This window comes from Pleurodeles waltl, chromosome 3_1, assembly GCF_031143425.1.
Source record: "Pleurodeles waltl isolate 20211129_DDA chromosome 3_1, aPleWal1.hap1.20221129, whole genome shotgun sequence".
In the NCBI taxonomy this organism is placed as follows: domain Eukaryota; kingdom Metazoa; phylum Chordata; class Amphibia; order Caudata; family Salamandridae; genus Pleurodeles; species Pleurodeles waltl.
This window is the reverse complement of record NC_090440.1, coordinates 1,795,064,446-1,795,086,106: the sequence shown is the minus strand read 5'-3', so window position 1 is coordinate 1,795,086,106 and position 21,661 is coordinate 1,795,064,446.

The window sequence follows — 21,661 nt, the reverse complement described above, 5'->3', positions numbered from 1 at the left end:
ACGCTGTCATAATAGGGAGCCACAAATACCGCCAACACTAGCGGTATAGTGGCGCCTGCATCTTACAGTCTTTTTGTAAGACTTCCGAAGTTGTACTGAGGGCTTAAGTGCTTTCCTCCAGCACATCATAGTCTGTTTTTAAAATCTGTTGCAGTCTAAAGTGTACGAAGGCAAGCATGGTTTTGAGACGTCATCAATGATTGAAAGTTTAAATTTCTTCAGTATTTTTGAAACTTCATGACATGCTTCACCGGCTATCATTTACTACTCCAGTTTTTTGTCATGCTCTACAGGTAACATAACTAATTGATGAAAAGTAATTCCTTTATTGTTGTGTGCAGCTAATCCCGTTAGTGCTGTTACTACACATGACAAATTTGGGTCTGTAGTCTTCTGTAAATAAGAAGTGAGAACTTCAATAAAAAACGTTTTTTTCCAGTACCAGATTAACTTCTGACATACGTTAGTATTGGCTTTAATGATGTGCATTTATATCCTTTCTTCTCAGGATGGAATCCATGATCTGTTTCCTTTTTAAACACAACATATATTCCTTTTGCCCTACATTCAGTTGTGCAACTAACTGCTCTAACACTTTCTTGTCTTCTTTCTTGCATTGCAATCTCCACCTCATTCATGGCTGGCAGCTTCAGTTTTAAAAATAGGTTATCCAAGTTTGACTTAGAGGTCCTGAACTTTAGCTGCTTTTAACTCTCCATTTGCTATATCAGCAGCAATTGTTTCCTCCTGTTCAGTCTCATCATTTAACATTTTCATGTGTAAAGACTGAACACTGAATGCTGTCTTTCGCAGCATTCAAAGAATCTTTGTAGCAGTCAAGGTCTCCAAGTAGCTCCGATTTAGAACACTATGGCTTGAACAGTTGTAGAAGTGCCAAATAGAATAACTCTCTTTTATCAGATGTTTGGCAGCTAAGAGCCGGATTTAGTATTTGCTGGATGGGGTTACTCTGTCACAATTATGACTCATATCCCGTCCCACGTATTTAGATTCCATTATATCCTATGGAAATTGTAGTGCAGTGGATGGGATGTCTGTCATGTTTGTGATGGAGTAACCTTTCCGCCAAACTCTAAATCATGCCCTAAGTTTTGTATGATTAATTTTTGTGTCATACTAGACAACCATTGCAACCAACTACTTCATATTTCCCTTCATTAACGTTTTTGGTTACATTATTTCTATATAGTGTAGAAGCATTTCATAAAGACACGCTTTTTCAAGATGGGGACTTCTTGGCTAGTAAGTCTCCAACATATTTGTTTTCACAATGTCTGTGCTTTCCGGGTCGTACTCTGCTAGGTACTAAATTTCTTGAAAAACTTCAACACTCTATTTTGCATGCTTGCAAGGCTGAGACTTACCCAAACAATTTTCTTGACTTCGAGTACAAACTGGCTGAGCTCAACCAATCACAACATTCATAGGAAGCTATCTCTCTGTGTGAAAGAATTTCATACTACAGCTGTACAATTACTTAGTTAGAGACTTTTCATCAGAAATCTCATTCCACATCTCCTTCACCTCTGTCTTCTTTTATTTTTTAATGTAGGAAGTCACATAATGAGCCACAGCAATGGAATTGTCTGTGACAAATTGTATATCCATTTTTGCATTCCACAATTTGGGACTCATAAGATTACAGTAATTAATGTACTTTGATGCTCCTGTTCTTCTTAGATTATATGTACTTTTTGGTGATTTTTGTGTCAGGTATGTCTGACTGCAGACACTGCAAAAACTTCAACACTCTATTTTGAATGCTTGCAAGGCTGAGACTTACCCAAACAATTTTCTTGACTTCGAGTACAAACTGGCTGAGCTCAACTGATCACAACATTCATAGGAAGCAATCTCTCTGTGTGAAAGAATTTCGTACTACAGCTGTACAATTACTTAGTTAGGGACTTTTCATCAGAAATCTCATTCCACATCTCCTTCACCTCTGTCTTCTTTTATTTTTTAATGTAGGAAGTCACATAATGAGCCACAGCAATGGAGTTGTCTGCGACAAATTGTATATCCATTTTTGCATTCCACAATTTGGGACTCATAAGATTACAGTCATTAATGTATTTTACGCTCCTGTTCTTCTTAGATTATATGTACTTTTTGGTGATTTTTATGTCAGGTATGTCTGACTGCAGACAAAAAACTGTTCACTCCTCCTTTGAAAATTACAGGTCTTGAAAATCCAAAATAACACCTTGAGTAAAATGTTCCTTTAGCCATGTATTTTTTATGACAATACTTGCCACACCTACGTGTTTAAAAGTGCAGACCTTGCTGTTTCAGGCCCTTTTCATCAACATCTTTTTGAATGGCAAAACAATGTTGCATGAAAGAGAGTACAGCGTCCTCACTGTCTGTTCCTAATTTCAGTGCATCTTTTAACCATAACAGAGTGTCAATATGAGGAGCACCTCTTGCTTGGTAATCTTTATGCCAAAAGAAATCAGTAACTTTGCCAAGAAGAGGACTTGTTTAGTTGCAAATGAAAGATAGCATGACTTGAATTCTGCAGTTAAAATATGCACAAAAATTAGCAGAATACAAAGAACAACATTCTCCAGCTTTTGTCACATTGATGGCCTTAATGTTTGAGTTTGTCTCAAATATTCATGTCATCCCACATACACTCTGCTCAACTGAGTCTCCTACATTTTGCAACATACATTTCAGTTCTCCATGAAGATGATACCAATATTCATAGGTCCCACGTTGGCTGGCCATCAAATTATTCAAATTATATTCCATCATTCCATTTCATCCTTTCCTTGAACTGTGTCAACGCATCCCCTTGCAGAGAAATTTTGTTAATTAACTCCTGCCTTCATTATTTGGTTTACAGTTTATGATAGTCCAGACAACTCACTGTCAAATAATAGATGGAATGTGTATGGAATAGACTGGTGAAACCTGTATTTAGCTGCTGGGACAGTCACCATACCAGCCTTTTCCTCCAGTGGGAAATATTTGTAGAAAACAACAAGCCTCTTAACTTTTCTCTCACAATTAATGGAGCTCCTTTGCTTGTTTCATTTGAAAGAGGTCAATAGCATTGCCAGTAACTTCCTTAGAATGGAGTTGATGGATATTATAGTGTTCATCTATTTCTTCGGATTTGGATATCTCAAATTTTTCAATCTGTCCACTTGATGATAACATTTCATCCTCCATAGTACTCACATCTCCAACTCTTTTTTTTAATAAATATTTTTTTTGTTTGAGGTGTAATGCAGCTTTTTTACCTTTATAAACATTCTTTAACTTGTATCATATGTTTTTATTTTTTGTAGGCACACCGAAACGTAAAAGGAAACATGGTTTGTCAATATCTCTCTGTACACCCAGTGTCAACATTCCATTTAAAATATAAAAGTAAGTATCCAACTCTTCATTTAAGGTCTTTCTGTAGTTCTGTCGGCAGTAGTTTCACAGCCTGTAGTTCCATATGTACTACTGCTTCTAATGGGTGTATACATTGTAGGATAATTGATTCATAAATATTTAATGGTCGAAGTTCTTCTGGAATTGACACCAATTCTATATTGTTATGTATTGCTCTGGCTGGCATTTTGTTTTCCTCTAATGTATCATAGCAATACTTACATATAATTTGCTGTGTTGATAAATCTAAGTGTCCCTCCACAAATAAATATACACCAAACACTTGCCACTTATCGCTGTTCCCTGTTTTAGAATGCAACATTGCGAGTTTTGATTTTGTAGTGAGTGTGTCAATAATAGATACAAACACAATTTGGTTTCTCTGTGTTAAACTTTAGAATCTCTTGTGCAAAGTTTGCACATACAAAGCCTTCATCTTCAGGACCAAAGAAACAGAGCTCATTTGCGCATGTGAGATTTGGTTTTTGTGCTTGCTTGTACTCTTGGGCCACTAGTGAGTGCTTGGGAGACTTTGCATCTCATTGCGCTGCTTGGTACTGTGCATGCAAGAGTTTGCATTCAAATTACACTGATTTCAGCTGCATGCATAATACTTTGAATTCTCTTGTGCTGCTTCCGGCTGTGACGGCAGCCAAAAAAGTACTGCGAGTGCAAATGCACCTGCAACAGATTTTCCGCTAGAGATGCATTTAAATCTAGTCAAAGAGAGGATTTCAGTGAATTGCCTTCTCCAACTGACCCTTCTAGTTTTTCTTTAGTGTGAGAAGCATTTTTTGTTTCAAACAGGAAGGAAGTGCCCCAGGGCCTCCAACTTCCTGTTCCTGTACAGCAGCCTTCTCCTCGTGCTTTGTCCATCTAATGGTCACATTTCACTTGTATTTTGGGGTAGAAGGATCACTCTCTTTGTCTCCTGGATATACCTTTGGATTTAATGACTTTGGGCATGATTACAAGTATGACGGTCTATAGACTGCCACACTTGTGGTGGCCGTCTGGACTGCCGCTAAGGTGGCGGTCCGACCACCACATTACAATCCTGCTGGTCGGACCACCAGGGAGCTGCCAGCTCCACCAGGATCTCAGAACCCGGCAGTCTGGAGGATGGTGGTGGTCCCTGCCCTGGGTATTGTGACCCCCTTATCTGCCAGCGGTGTCATGGCGGCAGCAGCACCATGAAAAGTCTGGCAGAAAATGGGTGGAGGGGACCCCTGGGGGCCCCTGCACTGCCCATGCACTTGGTAAGGGCAGTGCAGGGACCACCTGGCCAGCACCATCTGCTTTGCTGACATTGAACATTGCAAGGATGCTAGTGCACCGTGTACACTACAGCATTGCCAATGGCTCTATCACGAGCTGGAGACAATGCTGTAGACTGTTTTCCTGGTAGGCCAGTGGGCAAAAACATAGGTTTCCGCCCTCCAACCTAGCAGGAAACTCTCAATAACTCTGATGGGGAGGTTGCCGCGTGGGAGGCAGCCACCCTGTTGGGAGTTTGGTGGACGGACTTTCACTTCCACCAAACTCAAAATAGGGCCCTATGTGTTTGAGAAATTACACAAGTAAGTTAAAAAACTATTGTACAAGGTTGTTGTTTTTTTTGCTTGGGCAGGCACCAGTATTTCACTGTAAATTAATTAGATTTTTCCATTTTATAGTGGTGGGTGGCCTGGAGTTTAAGCCAGTATGGGCCTGGTGATTATTTATTTTGCATTTCATTTAATTATCATATTTTTTCAAGGGAAATTGTTGCAGAGCTCAGTACCTTTTCTACATGTTTGTAACATTTGCAATATTATTATACTATGTGGCCTAGGTTTCCTAAGACAACCCAGAATGAGCATGTGAACCTGGGTACAATTATAACAAAGCACAAATTCATGTGAAACTCACTTTGACATTTCTTTTTATATTATAGCAGAAAATATCTTGCTACTGACTTACTCATCCCACAAATTTTAAATGAAGACAGTAATTTGTCTGTAATAAGCATCCTGATTTGGTCCACTTCTACCAGGATTGAAACGTGTAACAACACAAACCTTTATTATTGCAAGAAAACATTACTTTAACATAGGATATTCTTTGTGTAATGACATTGCAAAGCAGAACAGTGAGGAAAAGTGCATTCCAAGTGAAGGAGACACCACTTCAAAAAGCAATCAAGGAATTGCTGGGATTTATATAGTGTCTGGTGTATCTCATAAACCCAGCCTCCTTTTGAAATTTTGATAAATTTATCAATACAGTAGTTTTTCTTCATTCAAAACACAGCATGAGAGGTCTGTCTTATTAGACTCTGGATGATGTTTAGACCCTAAAGGAGGGTACCAGGGTCTCATCAAGACAAACAATGACCTGGAGAATGGTTGTTGTTACAATATGGAGAATTCAAGGACCTCATCTTGATTACAAGTAATGGTAGCTATTCCTCCTATCTGGAGCTTTCATTTGTACAGAGTTTCTCACTGTGGGAACAGCTGTAAGCCAGCCCAGGCCAAATATTTCTAATTAAGATGATTAGAGCACCGTCTTCAGCTGGACATATTGACACAAGTATGGATACCATTACTTACAATAAAGATTTTTTTTTATTTTTTATTTTTTTTATTTTGTTTTATTAGAATTTTTATTTTATGCCATTAATTTAAATTTTTTTTTTTTTTTTTTTTATTTGCCTAATTCTGCATTTTGCCTTGAGCCATTCATCCATCCATCCACTATAGGCACACAGCTGCACTACAGCATTCAGTTTCTTTAGGTGTATAATAATTAAATTTCCTGTGGACCACCTTGCCCCCATAGGTTTTTTTTGGATTATTCAATTTACCCATTCTCGTCTCTCTGACTACTACAGACATCTCCTTTAAAACAAATGGAGATAAAGCAAAGAGCTAAACCATGTTTTCTTGCTTGGTTGCTTTTAGGTGCACAAGGCAAGAGACATCACATCACCAGCAGTACTGCCTAGAAAAAGGGCTGTACAGTGCTTTCAGTCCTCCAATCTTCCACTTGTGCAGCTTAGTGCCACTGCCCATTGAGAGCTTTAAGATGGCCCCAAAGAAAGTTGCTCAGAAGAAAGGGGCCAGTGAAAAGAAGCAGCTTTCCAAAAGTGGTGTGCCAACTGCAACCTTTTTCGGGAGATGTGTGCCTGCCACATGGGCCCCCATGGAGGAACCTGGTAGCAGTACTCCTGTATCAACAGCACCACTCCAACCTAAGCCCAAGACCATGTCCCTCATTAAGAAATCCTCTGCAATCATGGTTACGCCGACGAGCAGTGATGTTGAATTGGATTTGTCACTTTCACAAAATAGTACCCAGTTGTTTAAGGAAACAGAGCAAAGTGGACAGCAGTCACAGCCAGCAGTAGTTGACCTTCCTAAAGTTGGAGCAGAACAGGAGGTTAAGCTTCCTGCCGAGCAAGAACTGCGGGGCAGATTTAATAGCCCCTAGAGCCACCTTAGTGCCACCGTAGCATCATTTCTTTTTACGCTAAGGCAGCGCTAAAATGGCATTTTTCCGGCACCATATTTACAAAGTGGCGCAATGCATGCATTGCGCTACTTTATAAACCCTTGTACCACATTATGGCTAACCAGGTAAGCCATGTTGCAGGGTTCTATGTAAATGAAAGGCAGGACATGTACTTATACCAGTGGAGGGGTCTGGGTGGGGGAGGTGGGATGTTGGTTTCCCTAGGCCAGGGCGAGTTACGTAGGCAAGGCCCCTCCGTAAGGCAGGCCATGTGGCACCCCAGCCCACCTCTGTAGAGTGCCAAGTACACCTAGCCATGCCCCTGTGTCATCTATGTGTGCAGATGCTGTCCATAGCCTTGTAGGCCATTTCCCAGGAATGGAACAGTGGAGCCCAAGAGCACGGCGTAGCGCAGGGGGCTTCGGTGTCTGTCGTGTCCGCCAATGGTAGCGGTAATGCATGCACTCAAAATGTCTTTCTTCTGTCTTCCCCACCCTTCTTGTGATCTCCCTGTTCTTGTGTGCATTAGCATCATCAGGTGGAGGAGCAGTGGCACCGGAGCACGAGGGAGCTGCATCCCACATGGCCCTGGAGGGCGACACTACGGAGTCTGAATTCACCAGTGGGACGGAGGGCGAGGGGAGCTCCACGGCGGGGACAGGAGCTGACACCAGCGACACATACTCGTCCTCTGATGGAAGCTCCTTTGTGGTGGTGGCAACATCTGTGCCCCCCGCATCTACAGGTACAGCCGCAACCCCCCCTACCAGCACCGCCCTTCCAGCAGCCCCTCAGCCTTTTCCCCGTTCCCGCTCATGGGCATCACCTTCGCCCCAGGCACCTCAGGCCCTGCCCCAGTCACCCCTGCTGCCCTCAGTGAGGAGGCCATTGACCTCCTCAGGTCCCTCACTGTTGGGCAGTCTACCATTTTGAATGCCATCCAGGGTGTAGAGAGGCAGTTGCAACAAACCAATGCATTCCTGGAGGGCATTCATTCTGGTCAGGCGGCCCTTCAGCGAGCTTTTCAGACTCTGGCCTTAGCACTGATGGCAGCCATTGTCCCCATCTCTAGCCTCCCCCCTCCAACTTCCTCCACCACCCCGACCCAATCCCCTGTACCTCAGCCTATCCCAAGCACACCTACAGACCAACATGCACACACCTCAACACCCAAGGGAAGCTCAGGCAAACATAAGCACCACACATCCCACAGGCACTCACGCAAGCATCACACACATGCAGACACACCAACATCCACTGCCTCCACTGTGTCCCACTCCCTCCCAGTCTCGTCTACACTCACACCTGCATGCACCACCTCTACAGCCACTACGTCCCTCTCCAGCACACCCACCACCACACCCCGCTCACGTGCAGTCACCACCCCCACTACCATTCACACGTCCCCTGTGTCCTCTCCCAGTGTGTCTGTGATGCCCCCTCCCAAGATACACAAACTCAGGCACCCACCCACCCAACAGTCATCCACCTCACGACAGCCTCCAGCGCATGCACCTTCACCCAAAGTCACCAAACGTACACCTCCTACTACCACCACCTCTTCCTCCACTCCCAAACCCCCTCCAGCTACCCATCCCAGTGTGTCCCAAAAACTTTTCCTGTCCAACCTTGACCTCTTTCCCACACCTCCCCCACCCCGTCCGTCTCCTAGGTCCCGAACTAGCACCTCAGCCACAACATCTCCGGGACCAGTGGTGCCTGTAGTCACCGGAATCTGAAGTGCACCGGCCACCAGGGCAGCCAGTGTGGCACGGAGCCACAGCACAGACAGTCCCCCACCTGTGACGCATCAGAAGTTGGCCAGTGCCCGGTGGGAGAGGGGGAAGACTCCAGCCACCAAAGCTGCTCCCAGGGGTACAGGTGGGAGTGTGGAGTCAGCTGTGACACCTTCCAAGGTGGGGAAGGGCCACAAGAAACCCGGCAAGTCTAGGAAGAGCAGCACGGCGGAGAAGACCGCCATCATCCCTACTGTCCAGGAGGCCAACGCCAGCACCAGCCCAGCAGCCCAGGAGGCCACCACCAGCACCAGCCCAGCTGCCCAGGAGGCCACCGCCAGCACCAGCCCAGCTGCCCAAGAGGCCACCGCCAGCCCACCTGGCCAGGAGGCCACCGCCAGCACCAGCCCCACTGGGCCATGAAGGACCGCCAGCATAAGCCCTGCTGGGCCATGAAGGACCGCCAGCAAAAGCCCCGCTGGGCCATGAAGGACCGCCAGCAAAAGCCCCGCTGGGCCTTGAAGGACCGGCAGCAGCTGAGACCCTGCAATGTAGACCGCCATCTCAAGCACCGCTGAACAGGGTACCGCCGCCTCAAGCACCGCTGAACAGGGCACCACCATCTCAAGCACCGCTGAACAGGGCACCGCCATCTCAAGCACCGCTGAACAGGGCACCGCCATCTCAAGCACCGCTGAACAGGGCACCGCCGTCTCAAGCACCGCTAGCCCATGAGCGGGTGGAGAGATCCATCCACTACCTTTGTCCTTAGCAGGATGAAGCACTCTGGGCACCATGCCCCCTCCAGAACCAGTGGAGAGATCCATCCACTACCTCTGTCCTTAGCAGGATGAAGCACTCTGGGCAAAAAGCCCCCTCCAGAACCAGTGGAGACTGTCATCCACTACCTCTGTCCTTAGCAGGATGAAGCACTCTGGGCACCATGCCCCCTCCAGAACCAGTGGAGACTGTTATCCACTACCTCTGACCTTAGCAGGATGAAGCACTCTGGGCACCATGCCCCCTCCAGAACCAGTGTAGAGATCCATCCACTACCTCTGTCCTTAGCAGGTTGAAGCACTTTGGGCACCATGCCCCCTCCAGAACCAGTGGAGAGATACATCCACTACCTCTGTCCTTAGCAGGATGAAACACTCTGGGCACAAAGTCCCACTCCAGAACCAGTGGAGACTGTCATCCACTACCTCTGTCCCTAGCAGGATGAAGCACTCTGGGCACCATGCCCCCTCCAGAACCAGTGGAGACTGTCATCCACTTGTGAGACTGTGGCTGTGTACTCCCCAGGATTAAACAGTGGGCAACCCACCCACTGTAGAGACTTGAGAGACTGTGGCTTTGCACTCCCCAGGATTGAACAGTGGGCAAGCCACCCACTGCAGAGACTTGAGAGACTGTGGCTTTGCACTCCCCAGGATTGAACAGTGGGCAAGCCACCCACTGCAGAGACTTGAGCGACTGTGGCTTTGCACTCCCCAGGATTGAACAGTGGGCAACCCACCCACTGTAGAGACTTGAGAGACTGTGGCTTTGCACTCCCCAGGATTGAACAGTGGGCAATAACAGTTGTAATGACCACCAAAGTCTACTCTAGGGGGATTTGTCAAAAATTGTGTAAGGAATCTTGAGGTTGAAGAACTGACCTAAGTTCAAGGCCCACCCATTGCTCCAGCAGGCAGCATGGTTCGGTTGGCCAAGAGCAGGCCTACAAAGACTTTCAAAATAGCCTCATGGAATGTTGCAATCTGAGGAACAAGCTGGCCTGCCCAGATTGGGGTAACTTCATTGAACAGTATGATATTTGCTTCTTACTTGAAACTTGTATGACACAGGAGTGTCAGCATCCAGGATTCACGTTTTTCCTAAAGTAGCAGCAGGGGGAAGGTGAGGAAGACCGTCCAGGGGTATCTCAATTTGGGTTGCTACCAACTTGGGTTGTAGAGTTGATCCAGTAGAAGTGTGCTCCAATTACATCCTTTGCCTTTTACTTAGTTTTCCCCCAGCCTAAAATTATATTTGACTAATGTCTATTTGAGACCAGTTCATTTGAAGCGTAAATCAGGTGTGGTGGAGCAGCTAGAAGAACTTATTTCCACACTCTCAGTTACAGTAGTGTGAGGCGGTTTTAATCACTGATTTGAGCCTTTGGTTGGGGAGCGAGCTGATATATTTGGTATCGAATATAACATCTGGCTATTGCAGGGCTACTCATTCCCCCAATTAAAAAGAGGACTCCATTGGCCTTACAAATAAATGTGCTTACACTAAACTTTGCCCCACGTGCCTGTAACGGGCGAAATAAGTCTGACCGCAAGGGGACCCACACTCTCAATTATGCTGGTCAGACTTCCTTGATATATTATATTTTGGTGGGTATAAGGTTGTTGCCTTGTATAGTGGATATGGAGGTTATGTTTGGACAGGAAAGTGATCACAATTGCCTTTCCTTAGAGCTAATGCTTCCTCTCCATAAAGCCACAGAAGTTTAATCTGCCCCGTTGGATGATCGGCCTACACTGACATTGGGAACAAGATAAGTGGGAGTCTCTGCTTACTGCTCACAAAAATAAGAATGTTAAAGCATTTGATGCATATTAGCCACTGGTTACCCAGAGTTATGTCGCCGGATTAAGAACAACATATCTGCAGACATGTGGAAAGAACATTTTCATTCCTTGTATGGAGAGGGAATTGGGCTGGAAGATTGTTGGGGAAGAGATATATGAAGATTGAAGCATTTAGACATGGGTGGGTCCTCCCATGCCAGGGTTAGATTTTTTTTAAAATTGTATAACCCTTAAGGAAGTTAAGAGGGTTATTAGTTCAATTGCTCCAGGGATGCACCAGGAATCGAAAAAATTCCTGGAGACCTCTATCGCACAGCACGTGAAGTTGGGGAACCGTATCTAGGCATTGTGTTTATGCCATTACTCAGGGGATGCCTATTACGCATACATAGTTAGGAGCGGAGATTATTCCTATTTTTTAAAAAGGATCTCCCCTGCTAACCAGTAATTACAGGCCTTTTAGTGTGATTGATGTCCTGCAATAAATCTTTTCTAGAGTGATACTTGAGAGGTTACAAGAGTGGATGAAGGACTTGAATGTTCTTAGTCCATTCCAAGCAGGCTCTTGTAAGCGCACCTCGACCATAGATCAAATTTTTAGGCTATAGCTCTTTTATTGGAAGTCAGTTGTCCTGGAGGGAGGTAGTCTGTATCAGATTTTTGTTGATCTCCGCTCTGCTTTTGATTTGGTCCCTAGGGACAAGCTTTGGTGCATTTTGGTCAATTTAGGTATTCCCCTGTATTTGTGTCATATTTTAGAAAGTCTCCATGAAGGGAACTTTGTACAGGTTCGCTGTGGCCAACAAGGGGAGCTCTCAGATCCTTTCCCAATTTAAAAAGGGGTTCAACAGGGTTGTGTACTGGCACCTAAGTTATTCTCTTTGTACATTAACAAGTTAGTTGGCTGCTTGTCAGCCATAGGCAATGATGCCCCTAAGTTAGTGGGCGTTAAGGTACCAGCTTTTATGGTTGCGGATGATACCCTTCTACTCTCGAAGACCCCTATGAAAATTCAGGTTCTCGATAATTTTAATACTTTTTGCAGGGAAAGGGGTCTAAAAATAAGTGGGATCAAGACAAAATTCATGATTCTGAACCCCGTAAGGACTACACGCTCCTATCCCACCTTCAACAGGATTCAATTAGAGATGGTCTCAGACTTTGAAAATCTAGGGATTACTCTTAGTGAACATATGGACTGCTTTTCCATATGGAATGACAACATTTGAGGATGGGTTAGTTTGTGGGTGGGCTCTTGAAGGTGCACAGGGGGTCACTCTTCAAGACAGTTAGCCCTGTAATTGAGATATATGAAATGCAAGCTGTAGGCGCGGCCATGTATGGGGCTGAGCTATGGGACATAGGCCACTGGCAGAGTTTATCAGCACTGAGAATAGATTTATGCGACAGCTGTTGAGCCTTCCAGCCAGTACCCCTCTGCTGCCCCTTCATTTGGATTTGGGTATGAGACCTCTAGTAGAAGACATTAGACTTAGGCTTATGCTCTTTTGGCGAAGAATATGGGCAACTCCGGAGATAATTTCTTATAGATCTGCCCTTGAGAAGGTTCTAGAGATTGCCTGGGTCTACATATTAACTTGGTTGAGATATGTCAAGGTCACTTCGGAACATATGGTAAGCGTTATCTGTGGGACAATCCGGGAGAGGCCTGTCATTCCATCTTACAAGCTGAAATTACAAAATGCTACAGGGGTATGTTATCTAACTTGTTAAGCGTGCATTCCCAAGGCAACTTGACTACACGATTCTTATGTTTAAAGGACTTTTACTGTTTGGAAAGATGCCTCTATGTAATTCAGCTGGCTTTGGTGAGAACGTTATATATAGAGTTTAGGTATGGTAACCTCCCAATTTGTTCCTTCACAAGTAAGTGGAGTCAGGATGGGCAGTTGATGGTGGACAGCGTGTGCCCATCATGTAGACAGGAGGAAGAGACAGAGGTGCATGTTCTTTTCTTTTGTCCAGTCTATAGGAGGTATAGATCTGCTTTGATGATTCCACCCTGTTGCAATTTTGGATTTACTCGCTGTTCTTAGGCATTAAGAGGTTTGAGGACAAATACTGACCAGCCCATTGTCTTTGCTGTCTCTAGTTATTTATTCAAGGTCTGGTAAATAAGAAAGAGGGAGATGGAATGATAATGACCGTGATATATATTGTCTATGGCCTATACAACATTTTGGTTTTTATCTAGTAAAAATGTATGGTGCATGTTGCACTCAGATTTTATGATACACATAGTACTTGGTTCTTATTTAATGATGGTTGTGGATGATGATGCATTCGACTTTAGAATAAGCTGGAATGGTAGGTTTTTAGAAAGTTGTCTTCAGGACCTATGTTTGTCTTGGTACTGTAACATGCTTAGATTAATGTCCTGGGAATCTACAGTCAATGCAGCATTTCATGGCCACTCCTAGTTGGAAATCTTTATGTTTTCTCATCTTCTAACAGCAGATGCTTTTTATGGGGAAGGTTTTAGATATATCCACTTATATTTTACTGTGCATGGTCTTATATATCAATTTGGTTTGTGTAAATGTTATTTATTACTTCTTTTTTGTACTTTCATGGTCTGGAGTGCAACAATAAAGTATTGTAATGGTTAAAGGAATTTGATTTGATTATGATAGGAAGAGTTACAAGACCAATTTTATTTGTTTACTTACACATGCCTCACATAAAAAGAACTGACTGTCTGACATGAAAGAATTACAGCCAAATGAAACCAAATTAAAAAACAGTAATTTGTTTTTTTTTACTTTCAAAGGCTTTCTAGCAACTAAACAGACACTTTGAGCGGATAAATATAAATAAATTATCTCTCATTTATGCAGATGCCATTATGCACTATAGAGTACAAGTTGTTCGAAATTATTGGTGCCATGCTAACCAGCACTTTAGGTACTTTGCTACTGGGGCAGCTGTAGTTGACAATTATCTATCCTTATTTCCAATGGCCCTGCTTGTTTCCAAATGCTTTTCACTTTCTACCCTGACTCCCAAGAGGCAGATGAATAATAAATAAGTGTAGGAGGCTAGCCTGGCTTATAGTGGGCACCTGATGGTACTTACACCTTGTGCCAGGTCCAGTTATCCTTTATTAGTAGATTAGTAGTGTTCTAGCAGCTTAGGCTGATAGAGGTAGCGATAGCAGACCAGCGTAGGCTGAACAAGGAGGCATGCAAAGCACCTACTATACCACTTATATCATATAGTTACACAATATATACACACAAACCAAAATCAAGTAAGTAAAACAGTTAGAAAATAGTGCAACCACTGTAGAATACAATAGGATGCTAGAGGCCTAGGGGCAACACAAGCCATATACTATGAAAGTGGAATGCAAATCACAAATGGACCCCTATGCTAGTGTAGTATGTAGAGGGTTGCCGGGAGTGTAAAAACACACTAAGGGTGTCCAAGATACCCCACCCCAAGACCATGGAAAGGAGTAGAGTACTACTATTTCCCCAGAAACACACTTGAATCATGATAGAGGATTTTGCAAAGACCACAACAGACTGCAAAGCACTGAAGACGGATTCCTGGTCCTGAGGACCTGCAAAGGAAGGGTATCAAGTCCAAGAATTGTGAAAGTGTCCAGCGGGGGCAGGAGCCCACTAAACCCCGGGTGAAGGTGCAAAATGGCTGCCTCTGGATGGAAGAAGCTGGAGATTCTGCAACAAAGGAAGGCGCTAAGAACTTCTCCTTCATGCAGAAGATGTCCCACGGAGTGCTGGAGGATGCAGAGTTGTTTCTATGGCAAAAGACTACAACCAAGCCTTGCTAGCTGCAAGAGTCACGGTTGAAGACAAAGAGTGCTGCCCAGGCCCAGGAAGAACAAGGATGTCGCCGCTTGTGAGAGGAGGCAGAGGGCCCCTCAGCAACATAGAGATCCGACGCACAAGAAGGTAGCACCCGCAGAAGTACTCGAACACCGGTTCAAGAAGTCTGGACATGGCAGTTGTCTCAACACTGCAAAAGAGGGTCCCACGAAGCCGGAGATCAACTCAGGGAGCTGAGAATTGCAGAACAGAGTGCTGTGGACCTAGGCTTGGCTGTGCATGAAGAGTTTTGTGGAAATGTGCACAGAAGCCCTAGCAGCTGCAGTTCACATGGAGTACAGGATTATAGTCTGGAGAGGGGAAGCAGGGACTTACCTCCTCCAAATTTGGACAGTTGGACCACTGGACAGTCTGAGTCACTTGGGTCCACCACCTGTGTTCCAGGGGCCACAGTTGTCAGGATGTGAGGGGTCCCAGAGTACCAGTGGTGCTGAAGTTTGGTGCCTGCTGAAGCAGGGGGAAGATTCAGTTGACCCACAGGAGATTTCTTCATGGCTTCCAGTGTAGGATGAAGGCAGGCATCCCCCCATGCATGTACCACCAGGAAACAGTCAAGAAAGCCGGCAGGATTAGGCACTACAATGTCACTGGTAGTCTTCTTGCTACTTTGTTGCAGTTTTGCAGGCGTCCTGGAGCTTTCAGCAGTCGATACTTGGCTGAAGTCGAAGAGAGAGGTGCAGAGGAACTCTGGTGAATTCTTGCAAGTCGTTATTTGAGGAAAAGCCCACAGGAGAGACCCTAAATAGTCCTCAGAGGAGGATTGGCCACCTAGTCAGGTAAGCACCTATCAGGAGGGGTCTTTGATGTCACCTGCAGGCACTGGCCACTCAGAGGCCTCCAGAGTGCCCTCACACCTCTGGTTCCAAGATGGCAGTGGTCTGGGACACACTGGAGGAGCTCTGGGCACCACCCCTGGGGTGGTGATGGACAGGGGAGTGGTCACTCCCCTTTCCTTTGTCCAGTTTCACGCCATTGCAGGGACTGGGGAATCCCTGAACCGGTGTAGGCTGGCTTAAGCAAGGAGGGCACCATCTGTGCCCTTCAAAGCATTTCGAGATGCTGGGAGAGGCTACCTCTCCCCAGCCCTTAACACCTATTTCCAAAGGGAGAGGGTGTAACACCCTCTCTCAGAGGAAATTCTTTGTTCTGCCTTCCTGGGACTGGGCTGCCCAGACCCTAGGAGGGCAGAACCCTGTCTGTGGGGTGATAGCAGCAGTAGCTGCAGAGAAAACCCCAGAGAGCTGGTTTGGCAGTACCAGGGGTCCTTAGTGGAGCCCCGGGGTTGCATGGGATTGGCATACCAATACCAGATTTGGATTGAGGGGATAATTCCATGATCTTAGACATGTTACATGGCCATATTCGGAGTTGCCATTGTGAAGCTACATGTAGGTATTGACCTATATGTAGTGCACGCGTGTAATGGTGTCTCCGCACTCACAAAGTGTGGGGAAATGGCCCTGAACTATGTGGGGGAACCTTTGCTAGTGCAAGGGTGCCCTCACACTTAGTTACTTTGCACCTAACCTTCAGCAAGTGAAGGTTAGACATATAGGTGACTTATAAGTTACTTAAGTGCAGTGAAAATAGCTGTGAAATAACAGGCGCGTTATTTCACTCAGGCTGCAGTGGCAGTCCTGTGTAAAGGTTCGTCTGAGCTCCCTATGGGTGGCAAAAGAAATGCTGCAGCCCATAGGGATCTCCTGGAACACCAATACCCTGGATACCTAGGTACCATATACTAGGGAGTCAGCAAGAGCATAAGCACTGAGGTTCTGGTTAGCAGAGCCTCAGTGATACAGTTAGTCACCACACAGGTACACACATTCAGACCACAAACTATGAGCACTGGGGTCCTGTCTAGCAGGATCCCAGTGAGGCAGGCAAAACAAACTTACATACATGTAACAATGGGGGTAACATGCCAGGAAAGATGGTACTTTCCTTCAATAAGGTATTACATCACACACGTCAAGTAAAAAATGCAGATATTGGTATCCTGTCCGCCATTAGTAGACAGTGTGAAAAACAATGCACTGCACTAAAGGGAAAGGAACGGGGCTTTATAGATTGTATAGGCACGAATATCCCTTACACCAAACTTGAAACCAATCAGGCACTTAGGGCCGTATTTATACTCCGTTTGCGCCGAATTTGCGTCGTTTTTTTCGACGCAAATTAGACGCTAAACTAACGCCAACTAACGCCATATTTATACTATGGCGTTAGAGGCGTATAGCGCCAAAGTTCCCGGAATGTGCGTCATTTTTTAGCGTGAACCCCTTCCTTGCGTTAATGATATGCAAGGGAGGCGTTCCCGTCTAAAAAATGACTCCCAGGCCTTTACGTGGTATTTATACTCCCGGGCAAAAGAGACGCCCGGGAGTGGGCGTGGCTAAAAACGGCGCATTTGCGCCGCTTTTTAACGCCTGGGTCAGGCATGGCATTAAGGGACAAGTGGGCTCAAAATGAGCCCAGAGTGCCCTCCCCTGCCCCCAGGGACCCCCCCTGCCACCCTTGCCCACCCCAGGAGGACACCCAAGGACGGAGGGACCCATCCCATGGACATTAAGGTAAGTTCAGGTAAGTATTTTTTTTTTTTTTTTTGTGGCATAGGGGGGCCTGATTTGTGCCCCCCTACATGCCGCTATGCCCAATGACCATGCCCAGGGGACAGAAGTCCCCTGGGCATGGCCATTGGGCAAGGGGGCATGACTCCTATCTTTACAATGATAGGAGTCATGTTGATGGGGGATGGGCGTCGAAAATAAATGGCGCAAGTCGGGTTACGATGATTTTTTCGACGTAACCTGACTTGCCCCATTTTAAGACGCCCATGCGCCATTTTCCCCCTACGCCGGCGCTGCCTGGTGTACGTGGTTTTTCTCGCGCACACCAGGCAGCACCGGTCTGCTTGCGCCGGCTAACGCCATTCAATAAATACGGCGCCCGCATGGCGCTTCAGAATGGCGTTAGCCGGCGCAAAACTTTTTGACGCTAAACTGCGTTAGCGCAGTTTAGCGTCAAAAAGTATAAATATGGGCCTTAGTCCCAATTTAATCACTGACCTCACCTACCACCACAAAGTATTTCCAACAAATTCATTCGCTGGGTTGTAAGGAAAGAAAACTTGACTTACTCTGCTGGAGGGTAAGGTCGACCGATTAGGAGAGGAGGTAGAGCTTTTGATATCGAATAGAGGGGTGTCACTGATCATTGGTTTGTCATGTGCCTTAGCTTTGGTCTTTTCAGTCACTGTAATAGACAAAAGTCTGAAGGGAAAAATCTGAACAGGTGTAAAATAAATCTGGTATGGGAAACAATGAAATATATTTTGGAATCACTTCACATGGTCATAAGAATGTGGCGTATGCCAAGAATGGATTTTTCAATTTTTTGGTAGGCTGGGACGGAAGAACTTAACTTAAGAAAGAATAAAGGAGTGAAATTCTAAGAGGTGACTGAGTGGGCAAAGGGAAACACAACTTGTATGTTCAGTTTCCATTGGATTGAAAACTTACTTTGTAAATGCCATATTAACTGAAACAGACACACATTGCACATCCAACACTGCAATCACAAATTGAACCATACTGCACTTTGGTCACATGGGCAGGCAGGGGGTTGATGAATAATGATTGGTGGGATACATCTGCCTCGCTTAACAAATACAGTGAGTCATGGGATAAGACCAAAAATTAAAATCTCCCCCACTTTGAACCATAGCTTTGATAACCATACAACAAAGTAAGTGAAGTAGGTGAGCAGCATGCCCCTCTCCAGAAGAGCTCCCTTGTGTATTCATTCAAAAAATTATTCAATCATTTTTTCATTCTTGCTAAGTATATTCACCAATGACCACCATGATTCTTCAAGCTTTACCTTCTCTCATCCAGTCTTTCACTAAATTTTCCAATCCATTTTCCATCCATTCAGTATCCACCCTTTCTTTCAATCATTCTTTTTTCACCTATCCATCCATTTACCCAATACTCACCCATGCATCCTTTCACCCACCTACGTAACCTTCCCTTTCACTCATTTCATCCATCCTTTCTTTTAACTTTCTGTTCTTTCCCATTTCCTTCAAGCCGTCATTTTTAGCATACATTATGTGAGCTTTTGCTGAGTTGCAAGTAGACGAAGCCATAACTCAACCACTGCGGTATCTGGTAAAGCGGCAGGGTCATGATCAAGAGTCACAAAGACACCCTTGTAGCTAGTGAGTATAATATTAATGCTGAAAAGGCAAGCAATGTGACTTGCCACTGGCCCTCCCTGCCACTGCTTCTTTCCCTCCAAATGAATATCCTCCTGCAGGGGCATTTAAGCTGGCGCCACTCTGTGTGACTGGAAAAAAAATACATAATACATTTTTATGCCAGATATGCCTCGCCTTAATTTTTTTATTCAAAAAAATATAACTGCTATATATCACTACAGTTTGGTTAGCACTGTCGTATCTTCTATCAAAAATATTACTCTGGCATTTTGTTAGTTCACAATGTTAGAATATCCAAATAGTCAAGCCAACCAAAAACCTTTCATAATAGATAGGCAGAGCTGTAGCCTATGATGATTATGACTCTGGATCATTAAAGTGCAATGAAGAGGTGGAATAATATTGGTAAATGAAAGACATATGTGTTGGTTGGCAAATACTTTCTAGTCGTGCTACACTGTTGTGGTAACTGCTGATATATTGTAAACATAATTATACAGCACAACATTGGAGGTTGGGGGGGGTCCATGACCATAGCCACTTTCTTGTTAACTATTATAGTATGAGCAAGGACAAGAACAAGAAAACCTTCTCAACAAACATACATGGTAAATAATATTTATAGTACTAGGTTCCCTGGGCCTCTAATCTTCACAGTAGACAGTAGAGTTCTTAGACTTAGAGTACCACAAGCTATATAGGGGAAAGGTAAAGATTACCAAGAAAGCAGAAGATATCTACAGACCAGAAAAATTCAGCTACCAAAAAAATAAACATGAAATAAGGAAATAATGATAATTCAAGGATATTAAGAATTTAAAAAAAATTGGCTAGGGGAGTTAGAAAAAAATGGATAAAGTATTAAAGAAATAAAGAAGGCAAAATTGAAAGTAGTATAATAGTGGGCAGAGGTAAAAGTTAAGGAAAAACTATAAATACATATTAGGACTTACTTGGGTGAGCTGAGCCCTCAGCAGTGGTGCTGTTGTTGGTGCCTCCTCCCCAGTTCTTCCTAGACTCGTCGCTGCTCCTCTTCTTGCCCTTGGAAGCTGATGTAAGAAATAAACAAGGTTAAAAGAAATAGATTATTGAAACAGTTAATCTCCACAAAATTATCATAGCAGGCAAACACAGTAACATTGTACTTATCTAAATCAGACTAGTATCGACTATCGCTGAATTGGCTATACTAATCCTAAAATCCCTATTCCAAATTTCCTTTAAAAAAATCTCCATTTGGAACTAATGCATTGCAATAAATGATCTTTGATTCTATTCTCATTTCCCAACCCCCTTGATGGACCAACTCAGTCTCCTCTTTTTGCAATGCATAGATGCCTACTAGTACTGCAAATTACTGTGAAATTGCTTGGGAATGTTAGAGCTACATAACTTAAGTCACAGAGAAGGCTAACACACTGATATTACTAATGCCCTTTTGTGTCAGGAGGACAGTGAAGTCTGGATTGGAATGGCTTATTAAATACTCAGCCGAAGCTAGGGCTGATGAGTACTATTAAGTAGAGCCAAGCACCTGCCTAGCTCAAACTGGATCACATAATAATAATCTTAATGTAATTAAATGTAACTTACCTCTGAATGTGAGCAGCATGCTATTCAGAAAAAAAGTTAGCATTGTAGAACACAACACAACTAACAATATAATTAATGCGCACTGAGCTCTGGAATCTTGATGCTTAGCAGGTCCTGCTCCCAGTTAAGGACATCGGCCCAGCTGTGCGCTGGACCTGGCTGGTGCACCACACATACCTGCGCACCCTCCCCTAAGGCAGCCGATGTTTCAGTAGGGGGTACATGCTGCCAGGCTTGCTGCCAGCCTGGAAGGGAGGTGGCGCTGCACATAAAATAACAGTGCTGGATAGGTCTAAAAATGAAAGATACCTTTGGTAAATTAATGGCACTTTTACCAAACACTGTCTTGGTATTGTCCAACATTTGCCAAAGGCAGAAGTGGAAGTGGTCAAGTTAATTCTGTCCACATATAGACATCTCCAGGAAATATGTTAATAAAACTGGTTCTGCATTCATCAGTGATCACAACATGGGCTCTTTATACCACAACAATTTACCTTTGATATGGATGGTCCAAATAGAAATGATGCTGGTCATTTGACAGCGAAAGGCGACAGGGTGTTCCTCTAAAACTTGAAAGACTCCATCATGTTTTACACATTATAAACACAAAGGCTCTTTTCAGAGCCAATCCTTATATAAGATTCAGTTTTTTTTCCATTCCAAGTTTTAAAAACTTTTTAGGATTGGCAGATCCACTGGGGATTCACAAATCAAAAGCAATCATCCAACATACACCAGCAATAC